Consider the following 15011-nt stretch of genomic DNA (forward strand, 5'->3'; position numbering starts at 1 on the left):
CTTCTTGAACCGTAATTTCATGAATAGATTGGTCAACATGGCATAACAGAATGGCCAACCAGATTATGCAACCTGATGCCATGTGATTTTTCGCTATGGGACATCCTGAAAAATGATGTTTTTCGCTCAAAAACCACAAGATCTACATCAGTTGCGACAGATGATGAAACAGTCATTCGTGAAAATCGTGAGTTATGTTCTGCCATCTGTAAATCTGTCTAAACATTGTGAATTGTGTATCGAGAAACAGGGCCTCTATTTTGAACAAAATCTATAAAGAAATGTGTAATCAAATGTAAATTGAATGCAATTAAATATACGGAAGTGTTTGGGGAAAGTGACTTTTAACCCACACTGTATATATGTTTAGTCAACTGTTTGAAGACAGTTCTGAACCTCACAAGTGATATCAAGAAGGCACCACTTATGAGGCAACTAGGAGATAATGAGGTAGGATGGCCAGGTCTTTTATATATATATATATATATATATATATATATATATATATATAAAGGAATGAAAGTAATATAATCCTAAGCCACAAAGAGAAAATTTCACAGAACATATTAAACATTTAGAGTTCAATGCTATTAGGTGTACGAAATGAACGCTTATAAAAAAACTTTGGTTCAAAGTATGGCTTTGGACTATCTCATTCTCACCCATTCATATAAGCCTATATATTTTTTTCAAGACCTTCATGATGTTTCTTAAAAACAGTGTCTTCAATATCTTTCAAATTAGATGCACAATACTCATATTAATATTACACTACTAAAAAGAAAAAGAAAACGGTAAATAGTGTAAGGTATTATTATTATTATTATTATTATTATTATTATTATTATTATTATTATTATTATTATTACTTACAAATATTAATATTATTTTTTACTCTAAATCTTTTACAAAATAATACTACATACATACAGTACATATCTCTTACCTACTCTTTTTATTTTAGTTGGTTATTTAATGATGCTGTATCAACTACTAGGTTATTTAGCGTCGATAAGATTGGTGATACCGAGATATGTAGCGAGATGAGGCCAAGGATTCGCTATAGATTACCTTGCATTCACATTACAGTTGGGGAAAACCTCGGAAAAAACCAACCAGGTAATAAGCCCAAGCGGGGATCGAACCTGCGCCCGAACGCAACTTCAGACTGGCAGGCAAGCACCTTAATCGACTGAGCCACGCTGGTGGCTTCCCCACTTTTTCCTGCATCATGCACATGATGCTATTATAGTAGTGTATGTACTGCAGTAACTACTGTGTATTAAGAATCGTCACACAATATGGCAGGTATCCAAATTAGTGGGCTGCTGAATTAATGGCCATTTGTTTACAGTTTAGATACTTGATCAGGATGCAATGGAAGGAATTAATCCTGTTTTCGAGATTGCAAAAGGTCTCGTAATTACGAAGTCAGTTTTTCACATTTCTTTGATTTGCTCTGTTAGTTCACTGCACATACTTAGCCTACTAAGTTCTGTTGTGTATGAAAATGTCGATTATATCATCATCATGAAAATTTTCTCTGTTGCAGTTTAAGTGGCACATTTCTGGCTATAAATTCATTGGATCCAGTTTCATTCTAAGCAAATAAAAGTGAAGACTTGTCTACCTTCATGAGAATTAGGTACATGCTCCTTGAACTGGGTTTCTTACAAATGTGAGCATACACTGCAACAAGCAACTCAAGTTTTGAAGTAACATTATGCTCAAAAGGAACAAAAGTTCAATGAATGCAATAATGGAGGTGTTTGATATTATAACTCAAAGGATTGTAGCCTGAGAGGTCACCCAATTTAAATCCTTGCGATTTTTATCTCTGGGAAACATTGAAGAGGAAAGAATATTAAAATAATCCGCAAGAAGAATATTTAAATATAAATTATTTAGTCCCCTTCGCCTTTTTTCTTTTTCTTAATTTCAATATCTATTTAGGGCCTATTCATTCCAACTTACATTCTGTTCTTGACTTTACTCTCTATTTTTATCTCCGTAATTATTGTGTTTTGTAATAAATGTATTGGTTTTGTAATTTCATTGAATCTTTGTTATGTCCTTTAGTACAAAATATTTATTTATAGGAATTGTCCCCAAACACGAGCTTGCTCAAAGGGATGTGTGCTACGTAAACAATATACAGGGTGATTCAGACCACCCGTAACAGTCATTTATTTTGGAAACTAGTGCATTAAAATTTTCGAGACAAAAATATTTATTACTAAAGCACATGTGAACTTTCACTTGAGCTTGATTTCATCAATCAGCCTTAACAGGAAGTAGGGTCAGTGAGTATTACTTTAAAATTTCAAACGAGAGTCGGGGTCAAATATGGTACCATTTCATAGAGCTCTTCAAAACAAACAACTTTCACAGGAACCGTTTTTATCAATTTTTGTTCTTTCAATGAGAAAACGTATGAAAAGATAATGTCATTAATACTGAGAAATGTTACGAGAAGAAAATGTAAACTAGATAAGTACATTTAATGTTGGCACACACGCACAATTACCTAGCTGAGTGTAGACCTAGTGGCCAGCAGCAACGTCGAGTGATGAATACAAGTAAACTACTCCTTCCCCTTTGCTTGCTCAGCAGGGTTTCCTTTAGTCACCGCAATACAGTATCTACGGCCAGGTCTACATGTACACTGCACTTAGCCAGGTAATAAGCTCAGGTGGCCTTGCGCAACAATGTACAATAAGAAGGAAATGTTTTGTTTTTCTCTGTACCTACATATGTAAATTTTTCTAGTTTTGGAATTACTTTTGTGACTAATAAAATACTTACCTAAAAGTTAAGAGTGATTACAAGTACCTCCTACGTACTACAAACAGATGCGGTCCTGTGGCATGGCCAGCACGATCTCCTGACTTCAATCTGTGTATTTTTGTCTTTATGGACGGTTAAAAAACATAGTCTATCAAGATTGTTCCACAACAAGAGATGATATAAAACAACGAATCTGAGAGACCTTCCAGTCACTTGATCACGCCGAAGTGTTATGAGTTGCTGACAGTGTTAGAAGAAGAGTATGGGTGTGTGCTGCTCAGAATGGCAGATAGTTTTAACATTTATAAACATTAATGGAATTGTCCAGTCTTTCAGCAACATTTGTCAATATTAATTGTCTTGTTCACATTTTCATATTCTAACATTTCTCAATATTGATGACATTGTCTTTTCGTACGTTTTCTCATTGAAAGAGTAGGAATTGATAAAAACATTTCCTATGAAAGTTATTTGTTTTGAAGTACTCTATCAAAAGGTACCATATTTGACCCAGACTCCCATTTGAAATTTTAAAGTAATACACCACTGACCCTACTTCCTGTTAAGGCTGATTGATGAAATCAAGTTCAAGTGAAAGTTCACATGTGCTTTAGTTACAAATATCTTTGTCTAGAAAATTTTAATGCACTAGTTTCCGAAATAAATGACTTATGGTTGGCCTGAATCACCCATTGTCTTTTCGTACATTTTCTCATTGAAAGAGTAGGAATTAATAAAAACGTTTCCTATGAAAGTTGTTTGTTTTGAAAAGTTCTATCAAATGGTACCATATTTGACCATGACTCTCATTTGAAATTTTAAAGTAATACGCCACTGACCTTACTTCCTGTTAAGGCTGATTGATGAAATCAAGCTCAAGTGAAAGTTCACATGTCCTTTAGTAATAAATATTCTCTCGAAAATTTTAATGCACTAGTTTCCGAAATAAATGAGTGTTACGGGTGGTCTGAATCACCCTGTATATTTATTTTGTATTTTATGTAGCAATAAATACTAAATACAACATTCAGGTTACTATAGCTAGGACTGCACATCTGAACTTCAAAAGAGTGCTCCACAACTTACTCAAGAGGTGCCTATTGTGTCTGGATTGCGATGAAGGGCATTTTTATTTAGACCCTCATGTAAAGACAGGACTGAATTTACTGAAGGAATTGTTTGTTGTTCGTACATCATCATCCCATGGTTTTTGCTCATGGAACTTGCTTGTTTTCTGCCAAGTGTTCGGAGTGCAGGGCACTTACGTAAGTAGGTGACCTTGTACAGTATAACAGAAATTCATTCATATGATACAATAAACATAAAAAGAAACAATAAAACCGTAAGTACAAAATAAACAAATAAACAGAGGAGTCAGACAGGGATGTCCCCTAGTTCCTATTTAATAACTTGGCTTGCATGAACTAAATAGTTACAGAATGGAACAATACATATAATGAAGGAATTAGAACTCAAAATCTCACATATTTAAATAATTTATTGTGTGTTGATGACCAAATAATTATAGCTTATTCAGAAGACAACCTCCAAAGAGGAGTAAATACAAAAGAATGTAATTGCGATCAACAACCTGCAAGAAGTGAGATTCTAATTGAAAATAAAATAATTTTAAAATGTAATATATTTGCGTAAAGATTAATTTTTGGTCCTACAGAATACATCTGTTAATTGTTAAAATTTTTGGCTCTCTGAGGTATACCTTAGACGTATGAAGGTTAAAAGTCGTTACACCAGGATGTTTATCCATCCCTGATGACGTGATTTTGGTTATCTAATCGCATAATGTGGACGGAGTTTTTGTAAAAGGTGTGTGTGCGTGTGCGTTTTTTTTTTTTTCAAGTCAACATTACAAGATTTCTTGAAATTGCAGGCTTATTAAATAATATTTTTAAACCCAAACAAATACAGCAAACAATCAGATTAAGAGCCAATAACACAATGGCAGTTACAAATTTAGTAGGCCTATATGGGAATGAAACTTGGACCACTCGAAAACAGGATAAAATACATGAGCCTGAACAGATATGAAATTCCGCAGGAAAACAGTTCTATGTACCCTAATGCGTCATTAAATATATAGAGAGAAGGATTTGATTAAATTATCAGCCCTCCAGTGAGGGTGACCACAAGGATCCAGAATACAGAACAGTCATGTTTTTTAAGTCGATTAATTAAAATAATACTAAATTTTGGATTTGAAATGCGCTTGATGCCAAATGTCATATTATACATATATATGGTACCGCAATTAGAAATTATACCAATTCTAGAGAGAGAAATAAACTTGATAGAGCATATTAATTCCAAATCAGCCAGAGGAAAAAGAAGACTCGACAGACTCCTAAAATGACTAATAAACAAAATCTACTTGGACACCGAAAAACATCTATACTCGTGAAAGGATATTATTATTATTATTATTATTATTATTATTATTATTATTGTTATTATTGTGATTATTATTATTGTTATTATTGTGATTATTATTATTATTATTATTATTATTATTATTATTATTATTATTATCATCATCATCATAAATCTAATCATAGATTCAGACATATGTGTGCTTGGATCAGACAAATTTACTCATAGATACTGAATATGAATAAAATCTAACAATTTAGGAGAAACTGGTGTAAATAAACGAAATGCCTAAAACTACTTTTACAATATCAGAGATGCCAAAAACTTGCATTTTCAAATGATAAGTTCAAAACAGATTTTTTTGCGTCAAGACAATATTTTATATTTACGTTTTGTAGCCTAGAATGAAGTAAAAAAAAAACGCTCCCAACAGTGTCCATCCGAAATCCCACCCTGACCTATATCCACATATCACTACCATCAATTACCATCAAGTCTCTAAGGTTAGGTTTATGGCCTACTTAGGTCTCACTTCTGTGACGATAATGAACATACGCTACACATTTACAAATATAGGACTCCTTGGTCATGTGACCAGAATAGAATGGAATAAGGTCAAAGCTTCATGGGCAAACCAAAGGTCAGGGTCACATATCAACTCTTCACAATTGAAATAAGTCAAAGAAAATTGATTTAAAGTCATAAATAACACGTAATTATATTCATAATTTCTACTGAATTGCTTCATTATACGATAACATGTAATTTCATAGCCATGGAATTAGATTTAAGAGTATGTGTTCAAAAGATATTCAACATATTAAAGAAAGAATAACAAACATTCAGTATCAAAATAATCTTTTACTAAAAATAGTCTCATAGCACTTATCACTATTAATATTTCACCCATCTCCAGTACGGTAGCGTTTCTCAAAGTGAGTTCTGTAGAAGCCCAGGGGTTCCACAAGCAAATCCTAGGAGTTATGAGTGTCCTACATGGTTCTTAAAAATTTCATTTTATACATAGAAGCATACTATAAAATGCATACAAAAATCACGATAGTCTATAAAAAACATGAAACATCACCAATAATAATAATAATAATGATAATAATAATAATAATAATAATAATAATAATAATAATAATATTTTTAGTAGGTTATTTTACGACGCTTTATCAACATCTTCGGTTATTTAGCATCTGAATGAAATGAAGGTGATAATGCCAGTGAAATGAATCCGGGGTCCAGCACCGAAAGTTACCCAGCATTTGCTCATATTGGGTTGAGGGAAAACCCCGGAAAAAACCTCAACCAGGTAACTTGCCCCGACCGGGAATCGAACCCGGGCCACCTGGTTTCGCGGCCAGACACGCTGACCGTTACTCCACAGGTGTGGACAATATTATTATTATTATTATTATTATTATTATTATTATTATTATTATTATTATTATTACCGAACTTCTAAAATGCAAATGTAATTTTTCATGTTCCAACTTTCATTACTAGATTTTGTGTGTGTGTCCACCAAAAGAAATACCGAACGAGACAAATGCAGAAGACAGATACAAAAAATATTTGCAGACTTTTTGTTATAAAATCAGATACAAAAAGTATATATAGGCTTTTTGTTATAAAATCAGATCCAAAAAGTATTTGCAGGCTTAAAAAACACATTCATCTCACTGAACAAAATTATAGAGATAGCCCTACTTAAGCTTTCATATGTTTGTTAATTATTAAATACTGTACTGTAGCATAAAGATGATTTTTTTTAGTTCTTATAAAATTTCATATTGATTATACCAAATCTATAATTTCAATTAAACTGAAAATGCACAATGAAGGTGAATTATTAACCCAGTTTCAATTATATAGTTACACCCACTTGAATAAATATACAACAACATCAACAATAATAATAATAATAATAATAATAATAATAATAATAATAATAATAATAATAATAATAATAAATAGCAAAACAAAATGGATGATAAGGGTTCTGTGGTGAAAAAAGTTTTGGAAATACTGATTTATGTACAGAGATTGAATGAGAAGTGGGGTGTAAACTTGTACAGACTGACTGGTTTAATAATTTCCTTTAAACTCACAAAAGTCCAAGAACTGTGTCTAATTATCTGAACATGCTTTCAACCAGTTTATGACATTAGTTCGTAATAACAGAAGAAATTTCTTCTTCCCTCACACATTAGTTATACTTAGGATCATTAGCGAAACTCATGATTTGAAGATACCTTTTCAAATAATAATGATGTGTCCATTTATCTTTTGTTATACATAGGTTGGATAAAAAGTTATGGCAACACTGCTGTCACATGACGACAGTGCGTTCAAAAGCTGCCAGCTGTGTGGACATGAACAAGGACTGTTAGATGAGTTAGTGCAGCCAGAGGCGACAGTACTCTGTCAATCTACTGCAGTGTATAGAACGTTGATTTTCATAGGGATAGTGCGAGTGCCCTAAGACATGTTTACAAAACTAGAGCAACGTTCCTGGATCAAAATTGAATTGGCACGAAGTCTTAGTGCAAAAGAATGTTTACAAGGACTGCATGAAGTACGTGGCGATGCAGCGTTGCCATATCGCACAGTGGCACAATGGGTTAAAGCCTTTTGGAAAGGCCTTGCTGGACCAGTACCAAAGGGAAGGTGACGACTTTCTTGAAAGAATCGTCGCTATGGACGAGATCTGGACTCGCTTGTGTGAACCAAACTTGAAACGCCAATCAAATGAATGGAAGCATCCCTGTTCTCCTCGTCCAAAAAAAGTGCGCCCTACACAAAGTACTGTGAAGGAGATGTGCATTGTGGCGTATGACATTGATGGGTTAATACTGCACCACGCTGCACCTCCAAGGCAGACGGTAAACACGGACTACTACTGCAGATTCCTGCAGCAATACCTTCATCCAGCACTCAGAAGAAAACGACGACACTTTGTATACAGAACCCCATCATTCTTCTTGACAATGCAAGGAGTCACACCGCTGCTGCTGTCAAGGACTCTTATGCCGCTGGCAATGGGAGATTCTGGAACATCCACCGTACTCACCCGATATGAGTCCATGCGATTACGATCTTTTCATCAAAGTGAAAGAACCACTGCGAGGGACCCGGTACAATACCAGAGATGAACTTATCCATGCTATAGGGCGGTCAATAGGGAACATCAACAAAGATGGACGCGCTGATGGTGTACCACGCCTTCCAAACAAATAAGAGGGGGGGGGCGACTATATAAAAGGTACGTAAATATTGTACCCCTGTGAATAAAGCCATGTCAGAAATATCGAACTGTTGCCATTACTTTTTATCCAACCTTAGTATTTAAAAGCTAATGTCCCGCACCATAGCATCGTGGTCTAAGGCATCATGCTTGGACTTACATTACAGAATGCATGCTGGATCGTGTCTTCATGGGGGAAGAAATTTTCTGACGAAATTTTGGCCAATGTATGAAACCAGTGCCCAGTTATGAATTTGGAAAGCTATGGCATGCAGCAAACGCCCAGTTCTGTAAACCAGCTGTAATATGGAAGGGACATTGTGCTAGCCTACAATACCTTCATACTTGCTGGATGATAGCCTCTGCTAAGACACATGGAAATGAGACCAGCAGTTGGCTGGCCGGCCTTGGATCTCTATGAACCCATGAATCTGGGATCGAACAAGCATACAAACACTAGGCTACCGAGACGACCATCACTAATTAAAGAAATAAATAAGAGAGGGTCCTCCAAACTGTTAACCCCAGAAAACCTAATAAATATCGCTCAGTGCATAGTTTCACAATGTTGCATATCTTAATATAAAATGGGTGGGTGCGATCACCTGTTGATGTTGCATACTTTTACATAGATCTATGTGTGGGGTACAATCAACTGTGGACAGATGCATAGCTTTATTATGTTGCATATTTTTAAGTAAAACTACGTGTGGTTGTGATCAACTGTTGATAGCTGAATAGCTTTACTATGCTGCAATTTTTTACGTAAAATTACGTGTGGGTGCAAACACCTGTAAACAGGTGCATAGCTTTACTATGCTGCATATTTTTACATATAACTACATGTGGGTGCAATCACCTGTGGACAGGTGCATAGCTTTACTATGCTGCATATTTTTACATATAAATACATGTGGGTGCCATCACCTGTGGACAGGTGCACAGCTTTACTATGTTGCATATTTTTACGTAAAACTACATGTGATTGTGATCAACTGTTGACAGCTGAATAGCTTTACTATGTTCCATATTACACTGAACTACTGTACATGTGAGTGCGATCACCTGTGGACAGGTGTATAGCTTTCCTATGCTGCATATTTTTACATATAACTACATGTGGGTGCGATCACCTGTGGACAGGTGCATATTTTTACGTAAAACTACATGTGGTTGTGATCAATTGTTGACAGCTGAATAGCTTTACTATGCTACATATTACACTGAACTACTGTACATGTGGGTGTGATCACCTGTCGACAGGTGTATAGCTTTACTAAGCTGCATATCATTACGCAGAACTACATGTGAGAGCAATCACCTGTCAACAGGTACATTACTAGGCTGCATATCTTTATGCAGAACTACATATGGGACAGCTGCATATGTTTATGCAGAGCTATGTGTACATGCGATGACTGTCAACAGGACTGTCACTACACTGCATATCTTTACATAAAACTACGTGTGGGTGCAATGATCTGTCAACAGGGCATAGCTTTACTATGCTGAATCTCTACATAGAACTATAATTATATGGATGCAATCACCTGTAGACAGGCACATAGCTTTACTATGGTAGCTATGCTGCATACCTCAATGTAAAACTATGTGTGGGCGTAATCACCTTTGACATGTGCATAGCTTTAAGTTGCATGTGTGAGAATACAAGGAGAACAAGGGAAGTACAAGAAGAATGGGAATGCAAGGATGATGACAAGGTGAAGATAAGGAGACAAGGAGACCAAGGTAAGTACAAGGGGAACAGGGAGAGTACAAGGAACAAGGGGAAAACAAGGAAAACATTCAAAAGTCATTACTTGAAATAATTAAAGAATCTAAATATTTGAAAGTCTTAATCTCTTCAAATTTCTGCTCATCTATGCTTATTTTGTATCTTGAAACTCTCATACGAGGTCGGACAATAAAGTAATGAGACTGGTTTAAAAACACTTTTACATACATTTTAACCAAGTATAATGTGATCACCTTCAAAGTAGTTCCCTTCGTGAAAATTGCCAAAAATAATGTGTGTAACAACAACAATGTTTGTACTTTCTGAGAACTAGAGAATATCATGGGAGACTTGTCTGGGAGAAATATTTTGTTAAAGAGCCCAACAGAGAAGAAGTTCCACTTCACTAAAAACTAAGTAAACTCTTCGACAACTCTTTCCTTAGGACCTGCTGTGAAATGGGGGCATAAAGTGCAGCAGAAGTGGGATCAATACATTTCATCAACGGGATTATGGTCTACCAATAATATATTAATGTATTAAGATCCGATATTATCCCCAGCATAGAAGAAATGGAAATTAAAGACAACTTATATATTTTTTACTTGGTTATTTAACGACGCTGTATCAAACACTAGGTTATTTAGCAACAATAAAATTGATGATGGCAAGATGGTATTTGGCGAGATGAGGCCGAAAATTCGCCATAGATTACCTGACATTCGCCTTACAGTTGGGGAAAACTTCGGGGGAAAAAACCCAACCAGGTAATCAGCCCATGCAGAGATCGAACCCACGCCCAAGCGCAACTTCGGATTGGCAGGCAAGTGCCTTAGCCAACTGAGCTATGCCGGTGGCAACTTGTATTCATGCAAGACAATAATTTGAATCATAATGCAAGAAATGTAAGAATGTGGATTGTCTCTATAATACACTAAAACACCTCCAAACTTCAACTCAGTCAGTAAAGACAACTTATTAAACATCTACGACAAGAAGAGGATTCGAACCGTTGCATTTCTTCATTTGACATACAAGCTAACCGTTGCTTCACAGTGGTTGACAGCTATACTACTGAATATGTAAACTCTATTATGAAAGCGAGACATAAGAGAAGAAAAAGATGCATTAAACTTAAGCCTACGTACACATATTGCGCCTATATTTCTTAATAAAATGAGATTTTGTTTATTTTTGCATAACATTATTATTATACTATTATTATTATTATTATTATTATTATTATTATTATTATTATTATTATTATTATTGTTGGATTAATCTTGCACAGGATAGGGACTGATGGTGGGCTATGTGAGTGCGGCAAAGAACCTGTGGGTTCCTTAAAAGCCATTTGTAAGTTTTGTTGTATTATTATTATTATTATTATTATTATTATTATTATTATTATTATTAGTTACTTTTTTATTATTTTCAATAAAATCTCGTGGAGACAATGTAATTTATGTCATGTATTTGTTCTGAATATATGCATGGTATAAGTCACTTACATAAACATTTTTGCAGCAACTGTAGTGTTCGAATACACTCACTGTATAAGCAACAGAATATCTATGACAGAACACTTTTTTACACTCAATCCATAAATATTATCACATCAGTAACTTATAACTAGTATAGTATGCAGAGTATAGATGAAGTTAATACACGCAAAAATCGAATTAGATATATTTACGCAAATATAAGTTTTCAGCATTTCTGATTCCGAAAAAGCATTGCTTGGCATTTTGTATGTCAATTTCATTTGTGTGTATAACTTTTTCTCCTGAACTACTGGGCAGATTATGTTGGTATGTAATATCTACAGGACAATTTGTCCAGGGAGTAAACACATGAACTGTAACTCTACTAAAAAAAAAAAACATCATGTTATGAAGCCTCTACGCCAAGATTGAATGAAGCAGTGAGTACTTAAAATGGATTCTTAACTATCTCTTTCTTCTTTTTCATTATAAAATAAAGCCAAATGAAATAGGCCTAATAAAGACCGTGGATATAAAAATATATTTGGTTTAAAAGTATAACTGTTGTGTATAAAATAAAGCAGTGGCTACATTGTGTACCGGTTCACTGTCACCAAGGATGAGTGGGTCATGGAATCTTAATAATGAAAATGATATTGTCTATGGATACAATAATAATTTCTTTTGATTTTTAACTGAGGTATTGTTTATTTAGTTGCAGTTTCCCTCCCCTTTTCTGAAGAGGGCCCGCAGACTGAGGTTTATTGACCTCCTTATTGTGGGATGACTGTTGAAATCCTCAGGATCGCATTCCTGTGAGTACGTGACTCACAACAACTGTTCGCAAATCGCGTACTACGTCCTGCTGTATCCTGCATTGACTTGAAGATCGCAGTACTGCAGATACCGTGATCCACAACAGTGCCATCCATCCAAGGGAGCAACTGTATGCCCAAGTGGTTATATTGCAGAGTCGTTGAAACGGGAGAAATCAAGTGACAGTTACTTAACAGGGCCCTTTTCTTAAAATTATTTTAAACAGTTACACAATATTAAGTAGATTTCCAATTCCGTAGAGCAAATATTTTCAGGGAAGAGTCTAACAGTCCATACACTGGCATTTACAGGGGGTCAGCAGAAATAGGTGGGAGAAACCAGGATACGACATAACCACTTGGACAGACAGTACATGCACTAATAGATCCTTGATCTGCCATAGTCTGCTGTGAAAGACCCTTTGGCTTCCTGGGATCTGTGCAGCCTCCACAGACGTCACCTGTAGACAAATCATGGCACTACATCTACTAAATCTCTCAGTCGACTTGAAACTATTGGACATGATAGATGAAGATGAAATTAAGAAGGTGAAATGAGTCCGAGGTCCAACGCCGAAAGTTACCCAGCAATTCTGCTTCAAGTAGCCGAGGGGGGGGGGGGACCTTGGAAAAAACTCCAACCAAGTAACTTGTCCCAACTAGAATTTGAACCCGGGCCTGCTCATTTCACAGTCAGACATGCTAATAGTTATTTCACAGCAGTGGACTTAGTTGCAGTTGACAGAAAAAATTGTAAATTATGTTTTTTTTAACAACGTTCGCAACTACCAAGGTTATATCAGTGTTGCTGGTGTGCCAGATTTTTGTCCCATAGGAGTTCTTTTACATGCCAGTAAATCTACTGACATGAGTCTGTCGCATTTAAGCACACTTAAATGCCATCGATCTGGGTCAGAACAGAACCTGCAACTTCGGGCACAGAAGGTCAGCACTCTACCGACTGCGCCACTGAAGTTGATAGATTAATAATTAATATAGTAATACAAGTGTTGGTAAAGTGATTATTCAAATATTAGTGGCATTAAATCAACATTTACTGAATTTATTTTTTGTACCCTTCCATCACGGTTGACAATGCAGCCAAGAGAAAACGAACAAAATATTGATATACCTATCTGCAAGTCTTTCACCTTTTGCTACAGAAAATCCATTTGAACCATTAGATAGCATGTCTACAAATGAAACAATACAATCACTAAGTAAACAAACAAAATATAATGACCAACAAATTATGACGACAAAAAATCACAACCCATTTATGTTAACAAAATAAGCAATATGAAAGTCATTTTGCAAGCGTTTCAAACTGACAACACTGTCCCTTTTAAAATGGCACAAATGATAATCAGAAAGTGAAATACTTTTTTCAAGTAAATTATGCATATAGGAAAACTACTGCCTATTTTGAAACTCACGGAGCAGAGTATTACATTTAAAATTAAACAAACAAGATTTTTAGCATTCTTGCGATACCAAAATAGCCACAAAAGAACTACGTAGGCTAGTGTTCATTTAGCTACAAGCCAGTACTAATGCTTCCTGTATATTATCCAGTACACAAAGTACCATTAGGCCTACTACTTTTCTTTGTAAATTAGAAATCAAATGAAAATAATGAAAAGATATATTATGATATAAGAAGACTTTGAGAGGTGCCGGTGCACAACTTCTAATCACTAGATTGTATACCAATATGTCTGGGTTAAATCTCAAATCTCTCTGCAGTGCATATGAAGAAACGGGTAGGTGTCAATTTTATTCTAAGTTTATTATTAGTAACATCATCATCATCATCATCATCATCATCATCATCATCATCATCATAGACCTATCCTTTTTTCTAATGCCAGCATGATAGTTACGAAAATAAACAGTACAGAGCAATCACAGCACGCGATCAGCACAAAGGCCATGCAACACATGACAAACTGTCTCCCGCACGCTCAGCAGTTTTATTATTACTTAACTTACCTTGATTATAAGAGGTGTTGGAAATGATGTCCTTCTACTGCAACACATCTCTGACATCTCTTAAGAAACCTACAGTTCACATGTGCAAGTTCTTATTCAGTGATTTTCCTAATTTCAGTTCTTATACCATCTCATAATTCCTGAATTGAATATGGATTGCCTTTGTAAATTTCATTTTTTTATAATCCCCCATGAATAAAAATCACAGGCCGTTAAATTTGGCGATCTAGAGGTTCACAAACCTTTACTGATGATCCTATCCTCAAAGATTTCCTTTATGAAAGAGTCATCTGCTGTATGTGCAGTTGCTGAATACTGTTGGAAACAGGAACACCCGTATTCATTCATTTAACTGCTCAAAAAATGGCGTAGGTCTATATTCTGTTCTGTACCTATGTCCATTAATTGTATTGTCAAAAAATACAGCCTCTCTTATTCAGCATGTGCTTATGGCACACCATAAGCCTAGCCTACTTTTTCGTCGTATATGGAAGTTTCATATATGAGCTGAGAGTTCTCTGTACCCTAATATCTATTGTTGTGGGATATAAGATGAC

At 35.2% G+C, this 15011-nt stretch overlaps 1 protein-coding gene across 3 annotated transcripts in view; it reads right to left on the reverse strand.

Annotated features, from left to right (window-relative positions):
• Positions 1-15011, reverse strand: part of LOC138703219 (DDB1- and CUL4-associated factor 8-like) — a 79859-nt gene that overhangs the window by 59815 nt on the left and 5033 nt on the right. The window lies entirely within an intron of this gene.

The sequence above is a fragment of the Periplaneta americana genome, chromosome 7, assembly GCF_040183065.1.
Source record: "Periplaneta americana isolate PAMFEO1 chromosome 7, P.americana_PAMFEO1_priV1, whole genome shotgun sequence".
NCBI lineage: Eukaryota > Metazoa > Arthropoda > Insecta > Blattodea > Blattidae > Periplaneta > Periplaneta americana.